General features: G+C 41.6%; 1 protein-coding gene across 1 annotated transcript in view; it reads right to left on the bottom strand.

The window, feature by feature from the left end:
* The window catches only part of LOC139822574 (uncharacterized), a 151,986-nt gene extending 130,311 nt beyond the window's left edge, over positions 1–21,675 (bottom strand). The window contains exon 1 of the mRNA XM_071794416.1: positions 20,754–21,675. The gene's annotated coding sequence lies outside the window, so the exon portion shown is untranslated. The remainder of the gene's footprint in view (positions 1–20,753) is intronic.
* Positions 21,676–26,088: the final 4,413 nt, after the last annotated feature.

Raw genomic sequence — 26,088 nt, 5'->3', positions numbered from 1 at the left:
CTATACGCTTATGCAGTTATTTGGATAATTTTTGTGCTGTAAAATTTGAAATTTTGGACATCATCCTGGGTAGAAACTAATCGTTGGGATGGCCCGACTAGAAAAGAGAGCATTGCGTAACGAAGAGGTGATTATCGATTTGACGAATGCGCACTATCTACGATTTTTCTTGTATAATTTATACTTAGTATTCGCTTTATCACCTTTATCTCGCAATGCGAATCAACTACACGGAGTAATGCATTTTACTGTCGGACCGTACGAGCTTACTACATATTTATCGACCGCGACGTGATTTGAATATGCGCCGCTGCCTTTAATGCATCCTCATTGCATTACGCTTACGGTGCAGCAGCAAAGTCCAGAGATGCTAGAATATATGAACCGACTACCGTTATTATGAATTACCATCCATTCCGTAAATTGGTGCAAAATATCATGAATAGAAAGCAGGAGAGTTATGATGTCTGTGAAGTTGGCATATTATTTTCCAGCAGATCAAAAATAAAAAGGAGTTCTTGTTCTTCGCATGCAGTCGAGTTCTATAGTTCCTGATACTTTTTAGTAATAGTTCTGGTGATTTTACCCAAAAAACAGTCGATCGACAAAATGATCTGCTAACTTCCCGTAGCAGATCAAAAATAAAAAAGAGTTCTTGTCGCATGCAGTCGAGTTCTATAGTTCCTGATACTTTTTAATAATAGTTCTGTTAATTTTGCCAAAAAAAGTCCATTGAAAAAATTATCTGCTAGTTTTCCGAAATCTCGGAGTTCCGGTTTATTTAAAATATTTTTCGAATAGTTCTGAGCATACTGAAGCACTTTCTAAAGAATTCCCGATACTAGCAATTGTTGTTGTTGTATGATTGTTTAAAAAATTAATACCGCCAAAAAACCGAGTACTTAGAGAGAAAAGAGTGATATGCTGTACGAAATGTAACAGTTCCGGTTTATCTAAAATATTTTTTTAATAGTTCTGAACATATTAAAGCATTTTCTAAAAAGTTCTCGACACTAGCAATGTTGTATGAAGATTTAAAAAATTAATACCGCTCGAAAACCAAGTATTTAGACAGAATAGGGTGATATGCTGTACGAAATGTCGCAGTTCCGGTTATCTAAAATATTTTTCGAATAGTTCTGAACATACTAAAGCATTTTCTAAAGAGTTCCCGACACTAGTAATGTTGTATGATTTTTTTATAAATTAATACCGCTCGAAAGCCGAGCGGTTAAATTTTTTAAACAATCATACAACATTGCCAGTTTTGCCAGTGTCGGGAACTCTTTAGAAAATGCTTCAGTATGCTCAGAATTATTCGAAAAATATTTTAGATAAATCGGAATTCCGAGATTTCGGAAAACTAGCAGATAATTTTTTCAATAAACTTTTTTGTCAAAATTAACAGAACTATTATTAAAAAGTATCAGGAACTATAGAACTGGACTGCATGCGACAAGAACTCTTTTTTATTTTTGATGTGCTATAGAAAATGATCTGCTACGGAAAGTTAGCAATCATTTTTTCGATCGACTGTTTTTTGAGTAAAATCACCAGAACTATTACTAAAAAGTATCAGAAACTATAGAACTCGACTGCATGCGACAAGAACTCCCTTTTATTTTTGATCTGCTGGAAAATGATATGCCAACTTCACAGGTACCCCGACGAGTGGGCGTATCGCCGTGCAATGGTGCAAACTTTGTCGTTTAAGTGACAGCAACAAATACACTTTGTGCGCGTAATATATGTGCACGTGTTATCCGATATAAGCGCTTTGCGTAGCTGGCCGCGCAGCTGGTTGATAATCTCGCTGCTCCCGTCACACGTGGAATACTTTACGGCGCTGCGTGCATACGCGACGCTCGAAGAAGAATTAAGACGCATCTGACGCGAACGAGTCGTTAATCAGCTTTACGAGCCGCGGATAATACACACCGACGCCGACGTGACGCGGTTGCATAAGTGGCGATCTTATCTACGCCGATTAGAAAGAAACCGTAAAAAAGAACGTCGGTTACGATAACGAATTGGCCGCTAAATAAGATCGTAAATAAAAAAAAGTCACGATTCGTCAAAGTATTTTCTTCAAAACAGATACATATATTCATGGCTGAACGAAAATGAGGTAACATTGCGTGGTCCAAGAGAAACTTTGACTTTGATACGATGATGACAGCTTGCGACATGCTAAATTGTCTAAATAAGCTTTCAAACAAGCAGCAAGCTGGCTGGCTGCGCTTTTCTCCGGCAGATTCAATCGATACGGACCACACAGCGCGGATATATCGAATCGGAGTATTTGGCGCACAGCACATACGGACATACGTACATACGGCAACGGCTCGTACGCCTCCGGCTGCTCGTGCGGATCCCGGCAATATCGCGTATGCATAATACGAGACAATGTAACTCAAGCCCGGGTACGCCGCACAATTAGTGTGCGCGCGGTCGTCGCGGGCCGTATCGCAAGCCGCAACGACGACGCGCGTGTGTCGCCGGCATTGCCGACGCCTATATTTGAATCGCGTCGGCGCGATGCGTGCGTGCGTGCGTGCATACGAGCGTACGTATACGTGCGTGAATACGTGAGGCAAACTATCGCCCGCGGTCGCCGAGTAGTCGTCGTCGCTGTCGCGTCTGTAATTATGCTTTTCCATCTCCGCATTTCCATCTCCTGTGTTTCGCACAGAGAGAAGGAGACAGAGGCAGAGACAGAAATAAAGACAGAGACCGATAGAGAGAAAGAGAGAGAACTAGACAGAGACAGAGGAGAAAGGAAGAGAACGAGCGAGAGAGCGAAAACATATATACGCTTGTAAGAAGTGAGAGGATGATAGAACATATTTCTCACGGGAGAGAAAAAGAAACGACAATTATAAGAAAGAGAGAGGAGACTGCGTGAAGATGGATGGAGAGAGCCGTATTGTGCATCGCGCAGTGGTGCAAGTGAGTCGATAGCATTACGTATTTGTGATAAGAAGGACTGCGATAGCACGGGATGTTCTTCATTGAAAGGAAAGAGACGGACGTGTGATACGCTTGATAACCGACAGAGAGGGACAGTTGGAGCGAGAAAGAAGCCGAAAAGAAAAAGACTGCAGGCTGCAGCGGTTGTGAGAGCGACGAGGAGCGCGATACCGTGGCCGATGAGTGCAACGAGGATACAGCGTATATTTTTCTTCGTCGCACCCGATGGAGCTGGAACTCGCGAGTGCAGCGAGGACGGCGCGATACCTCGGCCAAGGAAAGGACAGCGCGAGCAGTCGCTCTCGTGTAACGTGCACGCGATAAGGACGCGCGATTGCACCCTCGCCGTGAGGGTGAGAAACGGAGAGCGACATTGTCGTAGAGGGAGGAACGCAGAGCGACGTAAGGACGAATGAAGAATAGAGAGCGACGTTGTTGTAAGGACGGCGAGGAAGAACATTATGACAGAGAAAGGGACGAAGAGCAACGTGTTGTAGAAAGAAGAAGAGGAGTATACGTCGTCGAAGAGGAGAGCCTTCGATGAGAAGAATCGGCGAGTCGGAAGATCGCTGGTGCGCGAAAGAAAAAGACGGCAGGAAGAGACAGAGGAATCGCCGCGTAAAGAGAACGTCTGAGAAAGATAAAAGAAGCGCGAGAGACGTGGTGTGTTAATGCGAGTGGTATCGGTATGGGTTATAAGAAAAGAAAGAAAGAGAACAAGCGACGCATCACTTGTTTATCCATCAAGTGCCGAAGTATAATAATGAAAACTGATACTATAAATCTAAATGATATAGTCGAGCTAATTAACAGTGAAATACAATCTCATTATCGACGTGCATAATCGATGAGTTAAAATGCAAAGAGAGAAAGAGAGGAGAGAGAGAAAATTTCGTGCGCGCGCGTCCGTGTGTACGTGTACGTATCTATATGTATATGCATCAGCGTGAGAGAAGCGGAGAAAGGGAGAAGCGAGATTTTCCCGCTCGCTCGCGCTCACGCACGGTCGATCGTTCCTGCCGGCGGCCATTTTGTGCTCGCCCGTAGACCCGGCGTTCCCGACAACCCGGGGAAAATATTGGCCGACGATTCTCCGCGATAGCGTACCCGTTGAACGTTGTCCGCGCGACGGGGACACGCCGCGGCCGGCTGAGCGATCGGCCCGACGCCGGAGAACGCGGACGAGCGCGTCGCGACACGCGTCCACCACGTCGTACCGGCCGGTCGGAACGCGCCAACGTTCCGCGACGTGGGACAATTCGTTTCACGTCGGATTCCCTTCCGTGGTTCTCTTCTCGTCCGCGGTACAGCCGGGCACGAAAGTACGAGAATGCGCGGCGAGTCCTGGTTCGTGAACATCGCTGTAGAGCCAACTCGTTGCTCCGCTAGTCCTTTTGAAAATTTTGTGTATCTATGTTGAAAAATCTATGTATATAATATGTGTAATATTTCATATACCTACACTGTGTACGTGTACAAAATTAAATCGTTTTCTCGAACATATGAATCAATAGATATGTATATCCTTTAACATTTCTTTTTTTTTGTATAATTTTCATACTTAATAAATATACTTATAGAATTCTATAAAGTCAAAGTTGAAAATCGAGCGAGCTAAAAGCAAATGAGCACTGCCACCGTAGTCATTAAAGTAAATTGGTCATTCGTGTTTATTCGTGTACTCGCTTGCTTTAATCAGCTTAATTTATTATTGCTTGAAAAAGAACAAAGCACATTATTGTATAATATATTATTGCTCAGAAAAGTAGTATTGTATAATCTGAACTCTTTAATTAGTTAAGATTGAATACATTCAATAAACATAGATGATTAAATTTTAATTGTTTCATTGACGATATATATTTTATATCAATATATTTCCATTAAAAAATTCACAGGTTTAAATATTCGATGTTATTAAGAACGGAGTGTCATGTCAAAGTGAATGCACGATTAATTTTAAATTGCTTGAAAAGATAAAATTCACATCAAATCTCGATAATTACAGTTCTCTTTGATCGGGTTCTCTCGATCGACATAATATAATAATACAATATGTAGAACATGAGCGAAAGAAGAAAAAAATAAAAGTTCAAAAATATTCATTAATATGCGATTTATATGCGGTTTTATAAATGTCACCAAGTTTCATAAATGTCACCAGATTCATATTTATAGAAAATCTTTAACTTTTTTAGAGTCGACTCTCTTAAATAACAATGCATTCAAATACTGCGCTAAGAAAAAATTTCCAGAATGAATATCTTATACCACCGTGGCCAGCAATAACAGAGAAAGAGAAAGAGAAAGAGAGAGAGAGAGAGAGAGAGAGAGAAAGAGAGAGAGAGAGAACATTTCTGTCATAATTTCTTAAATGCAATGGTCGTGTCGAATTAAGCGTCAGCGAATAATAAGAGCAAAAATAAGAGTAATAAACACAAGATATAACCTGCTTTACTACACTCTGGTTCCATTCTCGTTCGACATCAACGTATTATAACACGCAAAGCCGCTCTCCCATCGCCAGATTAATATTAATGCTCGATCCGCCCTCTCTCCGCCCATCCGCGAGCGCAGAATAATACACGGTCTTCGTGCCGTTCATAAAAACGTATCGCATCGAGTGGTGCCGAATCTTTTACGAGTGGAACATGACGAGCGGCACGGCGGTTCGTACGGAAATCGCGACTGTACCGTTATGAGTTACGAGTGCCATTCTGCCGGCATGAATACGGGATGTCTTTTGGACGCGCTCCAGGAAGGCTTTTCAAATTGAATTAGAGAAAACGTTCGCTCCAATGCTCTGTGTGCCTTACGAAGCTCTGTGTATGGCCACCATCACCGACGACCCTCAGCTGACGTTTCGACTAAGAGTTTGGGGAAGAGCCTCGAAGCCTCAGGCGAATAATGCAGTGGTTTAGGGTTGTCAAAATTTCCTTTTGGAAATACAAGAATTATATCGAGTAAATAAAGGGCGGCGAAGACACAAAGAAACCTATATACGTACGCTATTAGCTGTATTTATCTCTTTCCGTTCCGGTGATAATTAAAGAATAAAGATTGCATGCAAGAGACTAAGAATATCTACGAGAACTCCAGGAAAGTAAGAAGTTTTGTCATGTTTCAGCTTCTTCGTGATTCAGACTACTTTCATTTAATTACAATACGAGAGATGGTGGAAACAAAAAGGTTTGTTATATAATTTCTTCTTCTCTCTGTTATTTCTCACATATACATTCCATTGATATTTTTTTCTTTTCTTTTTTCCAAACACAATACATTAAGATTGCTTAACAAGATGTCAATTGATAAATTATTTTAAAAATGTAGATATATCTGCGACACTTTTGCATATTGTAAAAAAAAAATTTCCTCAGAATCTTTGCATTTTCTTCGACAATTAATATGTAAAATTGTGTATGAAATAAACACTAAATTTTCCGTGAAAAAAGTTTCACGAAGGATTTTAATTTTACGTTGGAATGCAAACAACGAATATCCACCATTGGAAGGGTGACGAGATGAGCATTCAAGGAGGACGACACTCGGTGCAATCTCGGCAGAGATCGAAATATATAACGGCTCCCGACCCCACTTGTAGATTTGCCCGAGTCAGGAGATCGCTAAGTATAGATCGGACCTCTCCCTATATTGGGTCGCATTTCCATTTCAAGAGCGACGAAGAGGAGAGACGCGCGCGCGCTCGCAGATTTTTAATTCCGGCGTATTTATCCAGGCGAACATAATATCGAGTATTAATTCGTTCACGCGAACCGGTTTTCCATCTGCTTTCTTTTCGCGACATTGACTGGCGCATGAAGCTTACGTAAGGCGAGAACAATCGAATACATCGCAATTTTTGAGATAATAATTCCTTCCAAAATTAAAATACGAACGCACTTTTAAATTTAAACTATATTTATAGAATTAAGAAACAGATAATAAAACATTATCCTTTATTTTCAATTTCAGATAAACATTATTTTAATATCTAGGCGCTCTCTCGCTTTCTGAGAACAATTGTCAATAGCACCGTTAATAGAAACGACAATAATAATTCATTGAAAACAGGGAGAAAAGCGGTCTCTTTTATCGGCCACGAGGTTATCGTCGTTGGATTTGCTTCGTGACTGAGTGTTAAAGTCGCGTATTTAATCAATTGCTGATTACAATAATGTGTGTATCGAAAGCGTTAATTAAGACTGAGCGACTCCCGTAATTGTTTCTTCTCGCTATCGACGAGCGTGTAACGAGAGGAAACTTCTCGGAACGAGTATCCGGCTTGATTTAGTCGTGTTTATCGCGTGAGAAATTCATATCCCTCCCTCCGAAACCGCGTGATAAATCGCTCGTGATAAATTACTCTGTAGTAAAATATCTATACAGATGTTTTAATCTCTTTAATTTCCAGGCTTCAGTTATTCCCTACTATATATATATAAATCAGCTAGTTATCTAACAAATCTGCGCATAACCAAGAGATTCGAATAATCTAAATGTCGAACAAAAATATATAGCATATAGGTACGTCGCGCAATGAACACTATGTGATTATACGTATGATAACCTTATCGATTATCATTGCTTAACAAATCACGCTCATCCTTGAACCAATTAAATCAAACTCGATTAGCGATAATTAATTTTTTATGTATCTACAGTTAGCGGTTACGTTCTAGGAAGGCATATAAAATTATGCGCACAAACATGAGTTAATTAAATTTATCGATAACAGCTGACGCTGATGTGAATAAAGTACTCATAATGCTGTTGATAAAAAAAAACATATTCATCAGAATATTACGATAAACCCTCGGATAAACCATTTACGATAAATCATATTATTCACTAATGTGAATATTTGCATAATCGTTGGTGAAAAAAAACAGCGCATATATTTAGAGGAAAAATGTAATAAACAAGCATCGATATAATGGCGTATGCCAGGCAAATAAAATTTTTATAGGTAAAAGCGTGCACAAGATGCGGTCGATCTCACGACGGCGTGAGATGCCTTCGTGAAGAATAAATAGAGGCGGCGAAGGAAGCAAAAAAGGAAAAAGGAAGGGAAAAAAGTGGTACGTCGCGTCTCGGGCAAATTGCATTGCCGGTATAACGCTGTTCCGTGAATGCTCTTCGTGCTCTCGGTGCAGTGGCTAGTAACGCCAGCATTAAGTCCCTTTCCCGATGCATCGTGACCCTTATATTCGCGATACGACCCCCGCGTGAAAACGGCTGCGATTTTCTTCTCCCGCATTTATAGCCGCTATACATTTTTTATTTTAAACCATTCCGTTCGCTTTTAGTTCCTTTGTGAAAACCCACTTTGTCACTCAGCTAAAATAGAAGCACGTAAAAACGTCATTTTATAAGTTTCACATAAAATAAGAATATCTTAAGAAATTAAATCTTGCATGAAATATTAAATTATGGCGGCACTTTATACTATATAATTTATAAGCTCATTATAAAACAAGTATCTGTGATAAAATAGTGGCGGGATTTCTAAGACACCGCATGTACGAACGCACTGAACGTCCACATGCTCGCGCGACTTGTAAGATATTCGCAATTTGCATTGGCATATATCACGTCACAGCACGAATTACGACTGTGTAGTCGTTTCGCAACAGTGTCAGTATTTACCGGTGGCTATCGCCTCGTCCAATTATACACGATATCATACGCGTCACGTCGTAATTATTGGCATTGCCATTGTACGCAGCAGCAAACACTCGTCTGACTGGCATTTGCATGATTGCTGTATGGAGATCAAATATCGATACTCTAACATTGTTGTCATTGTGTAGATGTTGTAAGAAAGAAAAAAATGGTACATCAGTTGTCTCTATTAATTATGAAAATAAAATATCCTTAATATAATACCCATATATTTTTAAAAATAATTATTTAATTAGATTAAAAGTTAATTTTTAACAAGATATTCCGTTGTTATGGATATGAATGTGTTCCAATGTCTCAAGTATAGTATAAGTATTCTCAGACGTAAGTATATTCTCAGCTTCACGGTGTGTCTCAAATTTGAGACGGTCGTAACGGAAGGTTACATAAAGCGTACTTTGTGCGGCACAGCTGATGCGAGATATCGCGGGATCGCGCAAAAACCGCGCGGATGCAACCGCGTAATTACGCTGCACGAACGCGAGAGCGGATAGCCGGCTTGCTTTTTCGACATAATTGAATTCTGGGATAATTGATCAGACTGAGCGGGTGAACGAGTGGATCCTCGAGGGCACGAAGCACACTCATAATTATCAAACTTCGGTACTGTTATCGGGACAGTTCATGATTATTATTTATACCGTCGCATAATTTGCCGACAATTAGCGCCCGACCGGGAGCAAAGTCTGCTGCATCGATAAACAGCATAATCGTGAACACGCGGGTATATATGTGCGCAGAAAAGAGTATTGTTAGAAACTGCCTTGAAACCATTTACCGGTTCCCATTTTATAATAAGAATTAATGGTTCCAGTTCTTCGATAAAATTGCTCTCATATTTTAAGCAAATTAGGCAATGAAAAACTCTTTAGTATATTACTGTACGCTTATAAATCTCGAAAATTTATTAAAGTTTATTGATCAAGTATTCTTAATTAACATATATCAAAATCTATGAATAAATTAGAATCTCGATTTCAATACTGCATGATTTACGAATCACAATCAAATTAACTGTCGTTAAAATCTCGCGTTATATACAAATTTTAATAATGTTATTACATTTTATATATTTAAATATATTTTGTTACGGAATAATGCCAAAATTTTCTACAGAAACATATGAAGACTGAAACTATACATAATTTTGTTTATGTCAATAATTATATCTAACTGTATAGAATCGTTTATACAATGAAAATATATGTATACTAGATTTCACCAGGATGTGTGAACTTTACTATTAACTGAACCTATCCACTATATCCGCACTTAAGAGGCCTATCATTGTTTCGTTGGAAAGTTTCTTTAATCACACACGTACGAGATCAAAGAGGTAGAACGCAATAACTCATGCATCCATCTTAGAGCTGTCGTAACCGCTTATACATGCTCCAAAACGTTCGCCGCATTGCTTGACAATAGAGGTGGGGATATGTTGTCCGTAACGAATGATACCCAATTACGCGAAAAAAAAGGCAGGAAAAGAACGTGATTTCATCACGGTCGCGAGTACAATGCAATCGCTCCATCATCGCTAAATGTGTCAGCGCCGGCGTAAAGATCGACAATGTACAGGGTGTCCGGTGCAAAAAGTCGAAAGACACGCCAGTGATATCTTTATCAAATGCGAGATTGTTTCTTTCAAGGAGCGACATGTTTCGCAACTTACATGTATATCAATTCGAGATTAAGAGTGCCTTGATATCTTAATATCAATATAACGGAACAAGTCGATTATTGACCGTTCGATAAAATCTATCACGATATCATCTTGATACTTCGTGCAAGTTTAAGCTGACGATGCTCATTTTCCTTCTCTTGTACGAATTATTTAAGTGTGGTCTAAATAAGTCTAATGTAACGTGTATGTACGTATGCGATAAGGTAGCCACGATAAATTATTTATCGTGTGTCTTTTACACAGTAAACATCATACAGACGATACGTATAGACAGATCACGTAGACGCGACTTTATAGTCTATCGCACACTTTGCAACCCAACACAATTTTCATCATAACATCGTCGGTTCATTCAAAATACCGCAAGTTATATCGATCTTGAAGCTACCTTTACTCACCCGTGTCGCGAATAAATTTCAATCTGCCCGTAACATGAAGTTATAGAGAATAATGCTGCTATAGTCGAGCATGAAATAGACCATGAAGAAATACTTTCAAGTACACAGCACGTTACTTTTAATATCTGATTACAAATATTTATATAACGTGTATATCCCTTTACGAAAGTGCTCCAGAAAAAGAATTACCGTTAAAACCATTACCAGAAAAAGAACTTCGGTAATGTTTTCTCTATATTTTACAATTCACGCGAAAAAAAAACGTAAAAATATCTCACAAATAAATCGAGTAATTTCGTAAGCAGTATTCAAAAATACTCGTGATTGCTGGCAATTCATATTCAAGATATACCAATAACAAATAAATTAGATACAAAAATTTCAATTTTAGATTTGTAAATCCACCTAGTATCTTCAAGATAGATGGTAATGGGATTCTTTTGAGAACTTAATGGTTCGTTGTTAACGACAGTACCAATAATTTTCCACGTTTACGCTCTAACCGGAAATATACGCGAAACTTGACGATGCGAGTAACGTCGCGATCAGGATATCCTTTTCCAGAACATTGCTGCCGCTCCGAAACGCTTTCAGCGCTTTAACGTCTCGTTAAACGATACTTTCCGACGTCGTCGACGACGATGCAACGACGACATCGACGACGATGAGCACGGCGACAATGACGAGGAGAAACGCTAATTACTCGGCGCGAGAACCGTTTCGCTTCACTCGACATCGTTATGTCGCCGACAATGGCTGATTGTATCGTGGCGGGCGTACATACGCACTTGTCACTTCCGGTCTGCTCGTCCCATCTCCATTTATCGTTAATCAACTTAATTAATCGGAATCGCATTGCTCTCGGCGCGCGCTTTTGCGCCTACATTAATGTGCGCGCGCGCGCGCTAATGGAAGCGATATTATCGTCCCATCAAAGAGAAAATCTTTTTGTTCTTTATCAGAGTCCCTTCTGTCCCGCCCGGCATCGATAAAGCGAAAAGATCTTTATCGACGATCTTTTAATTTAATTACTTGCAGGATTTCGCGATGGAAGATTCGTTTCCTTTTCACTCTCAAAAGTATACTTATTGTAAAGTAAAATTAACTCATTATGCGAAATGCAATCGAATTCAATTCGAGTTGTGTGATTACAAATACGCGTAATCCATAGACATTGTAGATAAAATTGTAATACTAAAATCCCGATACATTCGCATACATACATACATACATATACATATTGCACGATATAATATATAAATAAACGCATTCTATACATTATCTTTCCGTAATAAATCAAATCTTGTTAGCCATTGTATTGATAAACAATGAGCTTTTATCATTGATTTTTATCCGAATTATTTATACCAATTTACAGTGAAAACTTGTTTTCAGTTCGCAAAATAGTTAAACAAATGACATTTATATCACATCGGCTGAATTCGGCAATGAGTTTAATTATCCAAATCAATGTATGGCCTGAAATACGTTGCTATAAATATGCAGCGTGCGGTTAGAGACACAGAATTATAAATATCTACGCGAAATTTGCGGAAAACCGTAAGCTATAAATATTGATGATAACGGGTTAGAGCGCTTGGTTCACCACGCACGCAACAGATGTAAAAAATTTATAGATTGCAGATATTTATAGGTTGTAAATATCTGAAATTTCTTTTTATGTCAATATTTTTTGCAAAATCCTTGTAACAACGTCGGGATTCATTTAGAAAACAAATAAATATTATGGGGTCAATGCATGCTATGGAGAGTACAACTCGAAATAAATATACAGATTATATCTGATAAATACATATATATGATAAAAAAATATGCAATTTCACGTATACAGATTCTTTGGGCAGAAAAAACAGCGAGAGAGAGAGCCTGGATTAATTCCGATATAATACCGTCTGCGTGATATATGTGCGCGTTATATGCGCGCGTATCAGCGCGAAGGTATGCGTGCACGCATAACTCACGCCTATCTCTCTGGCCTTCCGAGCATGTCCGTGGTATACTATCGCGAGCAATTGCGAGCCGCGGAGGGCAAAGTGCTGTTTTAAGTTCTATAAAAAAAATTAGAACGCAAAACTTTCTCTATTAGTCGAAATTTATATAATTATTTCGGTTTTCATATTAGTACGTAAAATAGCTCGAATAAATTAAAGGAAACAAATTACGTAAAGTATATTAACATATATAAATATCGAGAAGTCTGAAATAAAAGTGATACCTTACGACACGTAAAAAAAAAAAGATTCGTCGTATACATAAAAAGATTTGCATCGTTACATTACTTCACTGCTATATATGCCGTTTTCATTTCGAGTGTATCCATTAAAAATCATTGAAATAAACATCGTTACACGTTATAACGCGCACTTTAACGCCGTTATGCTGCCGTGAATATATTACCAATATGTTATACCGGTATCTTTTGAATAAATTTACATAAGAGCCGTGAGAGAGTGCAAGAGGCCACAAATGGAAAGAGAGAACACAATCATGACCGGTAAAAAAAAAAGAACGACGTAAAATCAGGACGAAGGGAATTATCGGCGCGAAGGAGGCTCTCGATTTATTAGGCTCCCGGTTGAATCGTTTTTTCATCGCGCGCCATTCTTGATGCCGAGGCGACGTAAGGGCCATCACGATGGATCGAATCGAGCACTTAAAGGGATTGCCGCGAGTATATCGCGCGCCAGAAAAAGAGAGAGAGAGAGAGAGAGTCACTTAGTTTAATGAAAAAATGAAACCAAGCTAAAGGCGAATTTACACGGTTCGCTCTCGATGATTATCCCGTCTAAATCGGCCAAAGTGAATGCATCGGATTAACGAGGTTTCGTTCTATCGGAATCTGCACAGTGCACCTTTAAAGATCATATCATATAATCACTTAAAGTAGATGAAAATAATAAATATCTATCTTAACAAAAAATCAATGTCAAATAAAAAAACTATAAAACACTCGTGCAATCCGAATCTTTATTTGTATAAAATGTGTAAAAGTCCTGAGTCTTAATTCCTATATCAAAACTATATTTTCCTTAAAAATTACATCACTCCAGTCTCTTATTGCTTCTACGTGTTTATTTTTCTTACTAATTTTAAGCCGACTGTTTTTGTTTTCTTCATCTTTCTGAAACAATATTAACATAAATTATTAAGTATTTTTTCAAGAGGGCGATTGCCGAAGGTAAACCGTGTAAATTCGACTTAAGACTCAACGGGCTCCTCAAGGGACTCTTCCCGCCTCGGCGTAGGCAGGCGTCGATGCGAAACAGAGGAAAACTTTTATTAAATCGATCCTCGTAGAGTACAGGGGTCGATAATTACTCGAAGGAGCATCATGTTCACGGGAGCGAAACGCCGTCGAGAGAAAACTTACGTAATCGCGATGCACACTTTACGAGTGGCGGCCAGGCAATCCCGTGGATTTCGACCTGCGGAGAAAGTACGAGAGCAGATAGAAGGTAGTTTTATACCACCGAATGAACTATGCGCAAGATTTGTGAAACCGAGAGTTACAGCTATTAATCAACATCGGAAAAATAAGTTCCTTGTACCGAAATTATTAAACCGCGAATGGCGCGAATAAATAGAAAATTGTAGCTTAATTAAATTTTGTTTAATTTTGCTTAATCGTTTTCACTATATGTATATTAAAAAGGTTTATTAATCTATATTTGATAAAAATGCAACATACATTCTCATTATGTCGGTTCGCAGAACTCGCGCACGTATATATGTGCACGTAATAATTTAATTTAGAAATTAAGTCATATTGCAACAGAAAAAATAACGTATGTTATTACAGTGCACGTGTGTTTTGTAATGTAATTTAATTTCGCGATATAATTTTTACGTACATGCAATTTTGTAATGTTTAATTTATTGAAAGTTCGTCTCATCGATAATAACTCAAGATATGGTAATACTGTTTAGCACGTCATTGTCACAGGACTATATAACCGAGAAGATGTATTTAGCATCGTACCTAAGCGCTAATGTCATAGAGCGATACATATACACGTTGCCGGATATATGCCCTCATAACTCCGCGGACCGAACTATGTACCAGCGTTCTAATTAATCTAAACAATTAGCCGCATCGTATGATATCGCGCGACATGTCACGTAGCGCAGTGTTACGTCACGTAATATCTATAATAAACTGCGTATCAGTTTCCATTAATTATAGCATATAATTATAAGCATTCTAGCGAAGCATTCCCGGCCATTTTGATGAATACAGCTGAGTGCATAACGTTGTTGCGCTAAATCAGAGGTGCACAACTCAAATATTAATTTGGGCCGCATATCGTTTACATTGAAATTAGCTTGGCCGCAACATCGAGTGGTTATTTTATGATAATGTCACCGTCGTGTATAATAATTGCGAGTAGACACGGGCTTGACTTGCAAACTCCGCCGTTCGTTGATGAGTTTCAAAAGTCGTGTTATTATTTTAATTGATAGTAAATTGATAGTGTAAGCGCAGAGAAAAATTAACGGAGCTACCGGCGGGACTTGAACTCGGGATCCTTCGCTCACAAGCCTAGCACTTAGGCTGCTACCCCACGACTGCTCCACTACTACGCTAATTTCTCCGATCCCTCATCAATACTGGCCCTACGGCCCCAAATCTCCTACAATAGTTAAATTGAGAAATCGTGGATCTTACTTTAATTATGTATGTTACAAATCTTCCTTTTGGAATGTAGTACTATATTTGGTATAACATTACGTGATTGGAGGAGAAGGAGAAGGAAGTAAACTACCACACGAAGAGAGAATCTCGGTTCGCGGTGCGTTTGTGTGTAAATTTATGGCCACCCTGTATTATCGTACACTCCTACGTACGCTTTACGTGGGCTGTACATCGCGCATCTCTACGCGAGGTGACTAAACACACGAAATCGCGCTTCGTGCCTGGAAATTCTCAGATTCTCAATGGACAGGTCGTTAATCAACGAGACATAACGCGAAGGAACGCGGCGCGACCAACGGTGCAACGATGCGTTTCATTATGCCAGCATTAGTAGCGGTCGTATGCTCTCTCGCGGCCACGCGTGTGCGATGAATTAATATATTGTGCACGTATATGTGTATGTGTGCACCGTGCAACCGTAATACATATTTAATTACCGTGAGCATGTCCGATAATCTGGAAGATTAGCGTGGCATGGCGAAGCTTGTTCTCGACTTCACGGCGAGCGCGCATTCGTTGATTACGTAAAACGATTAGTGGTTAATATCAATATCTTGTAGGTAAGATAACCAATGCCGTTTTCTTTCTCTCTTTTACTCTTTGTGACGCTAACTCGAAAAGACAGATCGATTCGCGATCAAAAAGGCAATAATTCGAAAAATTTGAAATTAAACTTTGCACATTGCAGGTTACATAATTTCAATTATAAAAGCGATCATTATGTGATAATTTTCAGAATAAATTGCTATTGTTAAAATATGCTAAATACAATAAAATTGACTATTCTTATATCAAAGAAACGAAAGGTCAGTCTTATATAGCTATTTTAAGCTGAGGACATTTCAAGAATCTGAAGAACATTTATATCCTATTCCTTCGATCTTCAACTCACATAACACATCAATCATCTTACAATTCCCACTATTGTATTTATAAAAGCTGCATGAAAAGATTCCATCAAAAAATGGATTTACGTAATTTTCTCTCGGCAAGCGTTAGTTTATTCAAGCCAATTGTGCTCGCACGTGTTTTATCGCATGCAGAAATATCACAAAAAGGATGGTCAACAATAATAAAATATAATATCACGGTCTCCCTCTCTCTACGTGTTATCTATCCGATGGGATTATTTTTAGGGAGTCGATTCGACCATCGTCATCTATATTTTCGTCGGTACTCGCGCCGTCAAGCACATTTCGTCCGCAATTACCGCACGATAAATAGACTATAAAAGTACGCGTTCGTATAAAACACATAATAACGTCATGTCGAACGACCGGTCGTCGTGCGTTAATGGCTACTACGTGTAGTAGCATTAGCGACTACATTAATCGATAGCGTCGGCAGTCAGAGTTTTAAATAGTGTTTTAAACCCTCGTGCGGTCGTCGCACTTTTCTCTCGAACAGCAGGATATCTCGTAATTCCTCCGGTAGTAGGAATTTCTCGTGCGCGCACGCTGTTAAACATCGACACTCAGCACGCTAACTTTCTAAAAACTTAAGAATGATTTCTTTTATGGTCTTGTTGAAAGCCTGGAAAGTAATTACTACATTGTCAGCAGGTAGTCTTTGTTAGGGTATATGGATACTTACAATTAGTCGATTTTACATATATTTACGAACAATAGTATCAAGTTGGGTTTTAGAAACGGTCGAATATTTCGGAAAAACCCGAAATCGACTACCTGAAGATATTCTCAAGTATTGTCACCGTTAATAATAATAATAATAAGGATAAATTTGTTTGTTGTGAGGCATACTCCACGATTTTGTACGCACTGAGTGATTTGTAGAGAACGGCGTAACAGTTTTTCGTCGGATTAGTAAACCCACTCTATGGCGCAAAAATACGCGGTTTGCGAGCAACGAAAAACAACGGAAGGCATTTGAGATGCGCGAAGCGCACGGTAACATTACCGTTCCGGAGTTAATATTGCTGTTAGTCGCGGCAGAGAATGTTTTATTCCTCGGCAATCCCGCGCGCGCACGAGAACGCGTCGCGTCGGCTCGCGTTTATAACCGGCCGGTAGGTCGGCCGGCTCGTAAAGAGAAGCCGAGGCGGAACATTACGCGCCGCGCACAATATCCCCGGCGCGTATCTCGTTGCACGCGTATCAGATTGGCCGCGGCGCATCGTATCGCGGCGCGCGAATGAATGCCGTTTCTGTATGTTAAAAGGAAAGGAAGAAAGGCCCGTGCCGATATATCCGACGGCATTACTCCGACACAACGGGTATATATGTGGAGATCTTGATATCTGCTTTGCGTATCGTACGTACATTAAAAAACGATAAAGATGAATATAACGACGATCAATCACATATTTGATGATATCGCGCGAACTAATACGTGGGCACTATCCGTTGTGTCGGAGTAACGCCGCGAATTTTGATAAATTGGTAGAAGCTATAATACAAGCAAATTATTAATTTAATACTATGAGGCAGCCACATTTCGGAAATATTTTTGTAAAATGTCTCTTACTTGCGTAATAATTATTTTATAATACCTATTAAAGCAATATTTCTCTGTCGTTGATTTTGATTTATCATCATTTATCGAGAGAATTTAAATATTTTTTATTTCTCCAATTTTATACACGACACTTTGTTGTACAAAATTAGAATACCAGAGTCAAAATAAACGTGCTAGTTATTAGCTAAAAAATAATATAAATAATCTGTCATTTGTGCAAACCTTTTGAACTAATAAAAGTTTTGCCTGGATCTTCTAAACTGAAAACAACATCAGAAATGTGAAAATGGAAAAAATTGCCAAGTTTGCCGTATACTTTTATCTCTCATGTGCAATAACACGCGCGATAAAAGAGATCGTATTTTACAATATACGAAAGAATGGCGAATGCGAGTTTTGCTTACTCTTTCGAGTAAAGTTTACGCGCTACAGGAGTTTATTCAAGAAGGTATCTCCCTATTCTCAATGTACCCCCGAGAGCCTCGGAGCGCGTGCACACACGCGAAGTACCGCTCCCACGCAGCCGGACGGCGACACGCGTGAGTAACCTACCTACGCACCGTATTTTCTGCTCGCGATGCTAGTGCGAGCGCGTGCGAGAGAAGCGAACACAAGCTCCGCCTTGAATGAATTCTCGTCGTCGCCTCGAGCGAGACGCGTGCGTCGTCTACATATACGTGGTGCACGCGTATACACGTATACACGCGTGTCTGTGTCAGTGCGTGCGCTCGCTCGCTCGCTCGCTGCGTTCCCGACGCAGACGCGTCGCGCGCACGAACGTATCGCGTTGATGGAGGACTGTTAACGCCGAACGGCGATCATTCCGTTATTTCGTTATTGCGCGAATCACGTTTTATTGGAAGGATCCTCCACTCCATTATCGCCCGACGCGTATATTTTCCATTCGACATTTCCGCCCGAGTTATCGCCGGCGTCGATATCAAAGGTGAAATGCCGGCGCCAAGAATACCACCTCGAACCTTACAACAGAAAATCAAACGACACGCGGAGAGTATGCCGGAAATTTATTCGCGCGTCTACGAATAGATATCGCAAATAACCATATATTTCTCGGGTTAGATGCAAGCGAGGCGTATCGATACACCTCTCGTCAGTATCGATCTCACCATATTCCCACGTTTATTCTCTCCGTTCCTTATATCGTGTTCTGACACCTCTACGGCTCCACGATTCAAATACGCGAAAGCAGGAATTCTCTTACGGTGTCTCGGGGTATCTGCATTTTGAACACGAATTACGCGTGCGTGTGTGTGTGTGTATCGATGCGCGTGTGCGTGCCTGCGGCAGGCGTGACTATCGTGTTCGCGTTTGCCCGCGAGAGACACATGCGGCCGGTGGTCGTCCGCACGCACGCACGCACGCACACATACACGCACCCATACACACATGCGCGCGGTCACGGTAGACCAGCACTCTCACGCGATACCAGAGACTTCGCGAGAGAATCGAGTTTGTTGAAATAACCTTTTCGCGAGCCGCGCGTTCGCGCAACGCAAACTGTTATCCGAACAGGAATCCGAAAGCTCGCAATGGTTAAACAGCAGTTTTTAAGCAATACACGCGAACGGGCTCTCATCTATCACGGACGAACGCTCGCCTGCTTCCCGTCCGCGATTTATCGGCAAATCGATGCGATTAAATTGCACTCGAGATAACCATATCTCTGTACATATACCTGACTCGCAGTTAGAATCATTCGCGAAGCTGATTATAAATGTAATGTATTTATATACATATAAATAAAATTACATTTAATTATCAAGATTATAAATCGACAATGCACAATAATTGCGCTTCTTGTTAAAAAAATACGCACGCGTCGTTCTTAAATGCTGTATTTTTGCATACGTGTAGGTACTCAAATTCGCGCAAACGAGGAAGTTGGTTCATTAGGCAATGTCTACGAATTTATTCATGTATATGTATATTGAAAGGGTGATAACGATAGTTAACCATCTAATAAATGCGCTAAGTGTACTAACGTATTCTCTAGAGTACGATTATTGCATTAACGTTTAATAAATACCATTATCGCTTCCAACTTACGTACGGGTAAATCTGAAATTTATTTGCAAAGCAAAAAATGGCTCAAGTTCCTCCGACCTCTTCTTAAGCTTATTGTTAGTTAACAATCGATATGTCAATGCCGAGGCTATTGAAGCGACGAGAGCAATGTATCGATACACAGTACCGGAACACCAGAAGTCACTTACATACACAGTCATGTGTAAAGCAGGGGCCGCCTGTTCCCACATATACATACACGCATACATGGTTAAATAGACTGCTGAAATGCTACGTACGTAACGCCGCGTTAAGGATTCAAAGATGCGAAAGATCGAAAACGAATGACGTCTTAATTAATCTTCAAATACAGGCAAATGAACAGGGAGCCCCTTATTCTTTATTTATATATTTATACCATTCCAAACGGTTTTAAGCGAAATTTTAACCTGTAACATGAGTAAACTTGACCGATATGTGGATAATACACAAGTAGATAGAGAAATAAGATTAATATTTCCGAAATATATTAATATTAATATAAGCCTTATACGGCTTAATATATATATTAATATAAGCCTTATAAGGCTTATTTCTATCCACTTTCAATATGTAATCAGCAGGTATTTACAGTTGAAAATTAAGATGGCGTAAACAAAGATGGCGTACACAATCAAACAACCACCGGGGGGAAAATTCGACTTCGGATACGTGAAGTAAAGGGAAGGGTTAGGCTTAGCGCAGGCTTCTCAGCTGCCTAAAGATACACGAAAGAGAAAAGAGGGGGGGGGGCAGAATCACTCACCGTCGCCGCGTGTCGGCGAGGGGCCGAACGATGACCGGCGGGGCGCTTCTCTCCCCCGCGGTGGTCTCCGCTCCCGTCTGGCTCTTCTCCCGGTGGAAGGCGCGTATCCCCTCACTCCCGATCACGCGTGTCAGATCCCGGGGATATCTCCTCTCGTCACGTATAATCCAAACCGTTCGTCGCCGCCGCTGCCGGCCGCGCGCTCGTCGTCGCTCGCCGCGAGCTTCACCTCGCGCGACCCTGTTCTCACGCACGTACACACATACACACACGACCAAGCACCGCCGCCGCCGCCACCGTCGCCGCCGCCGTCAAGGAACTCGTGTCGGACTCGTTGTTCTCGCACCGCGGCGGATACACCCCGATCGAACGCGGCCGCAAAGTCGCGACGCGCAGCCCGTTATTTACACCATAACTCCGATTTTTTTTTCCTACCGCTATCTCTCTCCTTCTCCCGCCGACTGCTCCCGCTGGCGCCTCCTCGCCCCCCTCGCCGCCGCTCTACCTCTGTCGCGCGCGCGCTCGCTCGGTCCCACTCCTTCCGCTCCTCGCGCCCGTGTGCGTGTATGTCGCGCGCGCGGCGCACACCGCTCCTCCGCCGCCGTTACGCCCGGTAAACACGAAACACGCAGGGAGACGGACGGACGAACGGGCACGGGCAGTACGGGCACTCGCGGCGCGACGACTCGAAACGGAACGCGAGGAAAGGTCGCGCGCGCGGCGGCGGCGTCGACGTTTTTTCCCGGCGGCCGTTACGAGAGAGAGCCGCGCGACCTGAAGTTTGCCCCGTCTTCGGTCGACCGCTACGAATGTCGCGACGCACACACGCAACGTAACGTACGTACAGACAAACGCGCCCGCGTCTCTAGGCCCCGGCGAAGCGCACCTACGTCGATGCACTTTTTTTTTTTAAATCTCTTTCTCACTTTCTATCTCTGTCCATGCCGCGCTTTCTACGTGTTGCGTTCGCTCTCTCGATCTCACGGTCAGGTCGCCCGGGCTGCGCTATCTTTCTCTCTCTCTCTCTCTCTCGCGCGCGCGCTCTCTTCCCCTCTACATCCTTCTTGCTCAGTTGCTCTTCGTAGAACCGAGACTACTACCAACCCGCCACCTCCTCCTGCTCCTCCTCCTCCGCCGCCTTCTCGTTCCTTCCGTCGACACACACACGCACACACACGCGAAAAACGATGCCGAAGTGTATGCCGTCGAACGGCCAAACAGTCGCGCGAACGCAGCGGGCTGCTCCTTTTTGCCCGCGGAGAAGCACGCACACGCACACGCACACTGTCACACACACACACGAACGCACACTTTTCTCCGTTTCGTCGCTCGGCTCGCGGTCGGTCGGTCGTTCTCCTCTCGCGCGCGAGAGTGGGACACACCCGGGTGGTTTTCGTCTCGGTGTCGTCCGCGCGCACGGCGGGTCGGCCGCCGCTCGGAGCTCGGAGTGGCCGCGGTTTCGAGTTCTACTCCGCGACGTTTTACCTCGCCCACGGGGTTAGGACCCAGCGCGCTTGGAGGCCGCGAGATTTTCGCGAGACGCGCGCGACCACAGACGAAAAAAAGACGCACAGAGAGAGACACCGCGCGCCTCCCTTCTTGTCGCAAAGCACTCACGGCTCACGGCGGACCGCAACACATGGCTACGACGACGGGGCCACCGCCGAGCGGCCGAGATCGGGACTGCTCGGTGGCGCTCGGTCGCGCCCGCCGAGCCGAGCCCAGGGCCGTCGCGGTCGGCGCCCCGCGTCCCTACCGTTTGGCGCGCGACGCGCGAGCCGCGTGAGACGCGAATTCCCGCGGTCGAATCGATCTCTCTCTCTCTCGCCTCGTAGACCCGGCACTCGTCATATCCGTGGTGATGAGAGCTTTCGATTGTTTAAATATTCTGAATAAGCATCTTTTAACGAGCTGCTTTTTATCCAGCTAACATATTAAGATAAATGAAATGTTTAAATTGCATTCAATCGAAGCAACGTCATTACAATCCTACAAATTGTTCCGATCTTTAATTAGGTATTTAGAGAAACACAGGTGGCTTCGAATTCCCGGAGACTCGGCTGAGATCACGTCTCGAGTTGATCTTGCGAAGCAGAAGTGTTTATTTATTATTTTTAGGATCGCAACTGCGTTGCTTCGATTCAATGCAATTTTATTTATACGTGTGTATTAGATATGTATTATCTGTTTAAATAAATATACTGAAAAGGTAAAAATATATCACCGGTGTCATAAATTTCTTTTAGAGCACCGGTGATTAAACTTGTCGTTATTTGCTCGTGATGATAATTTGTTCTAAGGAATTATTGCTGGGTAATTTCTCATCGTTAACGTCATCGATATATAAGCGACTTATTGCATTCAAAGAAACAGACGTCGGTGACGAACATATTATCAACGGAAACAAACCGGTGGATATACCCTATAGCGATAATAAAACTATATTTATAATCGAATTAATTAAGGTATTAATTAACTGCTTATACTATGAAATAATAATATAATTAGTCTTTATTACATTACTTATTATTTAATAATGTGGACAGATATTTTCTATATTCAGAGTAATTTTGTACTATTTGATAATAATTCTCTCGTCATATAGCTGAATAAAGATACAGAAACACATTAACATCTCGTCATGTCAAGTGCTCCCTTTTGTCTTTAAATAAGGCAAAGTGTACCGTGCTCCAACGCAAACGCTTCACGCGAAAAAGCCCTTTTTTTTGCGAATCAAGAGGCGGAAAAGGCGGCAGATGCGCAAACGAGAAAGAATTCGGTCGGACGGGAAACCGGGGGAGCTCGGGTGTCAATTTCCGGCGTTGGCCAGCTAAGGGGAGGCCTGGCGTTTCGCACAGGCGTCCTCCCGTCCCCGTCATCTACTCTTCGAAGGCCGCACGTATTCGCGAAGACCCGGCCTGGAGGAGAAAAGAAACCGAGGGAGCTTGAAGGAGCACGACGAGGCACGAAGAGAAGAAGCCGAGGAGCACACGAAGAAGCGCTCCTTCACCGCGAAGCGGACTTTCTTCACGGCAAGACAAAGGCGAAGTTCTCTCGCTCGCACCTCCTCGGCTCGGTATCTCGCCCTGTCTCTCTTTCCCTCTGTCCCTCTTTCCCTGTCCTCGTTCAGGTCGCTTCTCCTTCCCTCTTTAATTTCGTCCGTCTCGCTCCGGTCTCTGCTCCTCGATTCGGACTATCTCTCTCTTCTCATCTTCTTTTCTCTATTCTCCTCATCTCCCTCTCTCGCTCATTCTCATTCATCCTCTTTAATTCTCCTTCTCTCTCAGCCTTTCCATCCTTCCCTTTCGATCCCTCAACTTCCCTCGATCTCGCTTCTTCTCTTTATTAAGCTCTATCAGCGTCCTTATCGTTTCGGCGCAGACCCGTTTACTCGATCTTTCACTCTCGACATCGATATCGGAGAGAGAGAGAGAGAGAGAGAGAGAGAGAAGGAGAGAGCCGAGAGAGGATCGTCGGTGACAAACAACGCGGGACCCGAGAGAACGAACAAGGGGACGGCAATTAGGAGAGATTCGTTTTAACTTTTCCCTTCTCGTCCTCATCGTCGTTGTCGGCGACGGACACCAAGCGCGCGATGATCACCATGTAACCGGAAGCGGCGATCGAAGGCTCGTTAAGCCTTCTCTCCCTTCCTCCTTCTCGATGCCCGTCTGCATCGAGAGGATATTGCTACCGGTGACATCAGTTTCCGAAATTATCTTCGACAAGAGTATCGTAGTTATATTTCAACACATTTCAGTAAATCTTTCAATCAGTTAGTTTTAAAATTTTAAATAAACCACTAATTTTAAGTAAATGTTTCGATGTAATCTATAATTTCTAGATTGTACGCTATTTGTAAGATAATTAAAGTAATAAATGGGAAAAATATATAAATATAAATTTTACGCAAATTGTTTTTAAAAATGAATTTTAAATCACTTTTTAATTTTAACAATAAGCATAAAATTAAAATTTTAAACAGTAAAAAATAGCATTGAAATATCTATGAGTTTAAAATTAAAGAATTATTTTCTTAGCTAAACTTAACTTCTAGATATTGAAGAAAGTGGTTAAGTTAGTTTCTACTTTCTTCTTAATTACATTTATCAACTGACGAGTAGTATCATTAGTAATGTGTCCAACATCCGGTTAAGAGAGATGTACTTAGATAATGGCACTAGTTACGAAAATATCAACAAGAATGCTACCCGGTATTGTCAGATGAAATCGGATCAGTCTTACGTGCTAATTTAAACGTTATTTTATCTTTCCCGATTAGATAGAGCCTTCTCGGTAGTACTGCTGCGTCGTATATAATTTGAGCGCGTCTTGTTCTTCTCGAGGCTTGTTTTGCGACAAATTCCTTTTTACGCGAGACGGTGGAATCCGACTTCACATATTTGACTCTGCAAGTGCATGTTGAAGTCTGTCACAGACCTCAGCATTTTCTCAGTTTGTCAGCAATAAAAATGACTTAAAAGTTTGATATGTTATAACGTATAAGACATGGCATAGCAAAATATTCGGATTTTGCATATAATTTAATCCATTTTTCTATTTATTCGCCTAATTTCGATTAGGAAACGCACTCAGAAAATACATTTGTAAATTTGTGAACTTCATCGAGGGCGCGGTTTTACAAGTGACCGATCCGATTATGAAAGAATCGGTCCTGATTTCGTTAAGTAAATGAGGGAGGAGCGCAGTCTAATATGCGATGTAGAGAATAAATTGAGAGGCGAGTAGCGTGGCTTATGAAGTTGGGGCAGGTCCCCGTGTTAGTTTTGACGTGAGACTGTTAGAAAGGCACAGATTTCTAAAGCTATTATTAATGGACAAGGAGGAGGGGTGAGAGAGGCCTCTACGCGCGTTTACCCTTAACACGAGCCTGCTCCTCGTGCAGTTCATTTCGGAGGCTGCGAGCCGTCAAGGAGGAAAAAAGAACAAGCCAGTGAGCATATGCGCGACGAAGAGCAAGACAAAGAGAGTGCCGGCAGATACGACAAGGGCAAATGTATGAGGGGCGTTACGAGGGTGCACACTGTGAAAATATAGGCAAAGGGAGAAGCCTGTTGTCGACCGGTGCCGTTAAACATTTAGATGATACTAGATACTAGATTTAGATTACAGTCCTGTAATTGACAAAATATATAAAAAAAGAAAACTAGCTCTCTCTTCTCGAAGCGAAAATTTTAGAATTTTTCACAATAAACAGTCCTTTTTTGCAAAAATTACTATGAATAAAATGCAATATTTTTTTGGGACATTTTTGCATATTCTTGAATCTAGCAAACTAACTCGGATAATAAAATTTCTTTTTGTACCCACTTTC

This window comes from Temnothorax longispinosus, chromosome 11 (assembly GCF_030848805.1).
Source record: "Temnothorax longispinosus isolate EJ_2023e chromosome 11, Tlon_JGU_v1, whole genome shotgun sequence".
In the NCBI taxonomy this organism is placed as follows: Eukaryota; Metazoa; Arthropoda; class Insecta; order Hymenoptera; family Formicidae; genus Temnothorax; species Temnothorax longispinosus.
This window is presented reverse-complemented; position numbering and strand designations above follow the sequence as displayed.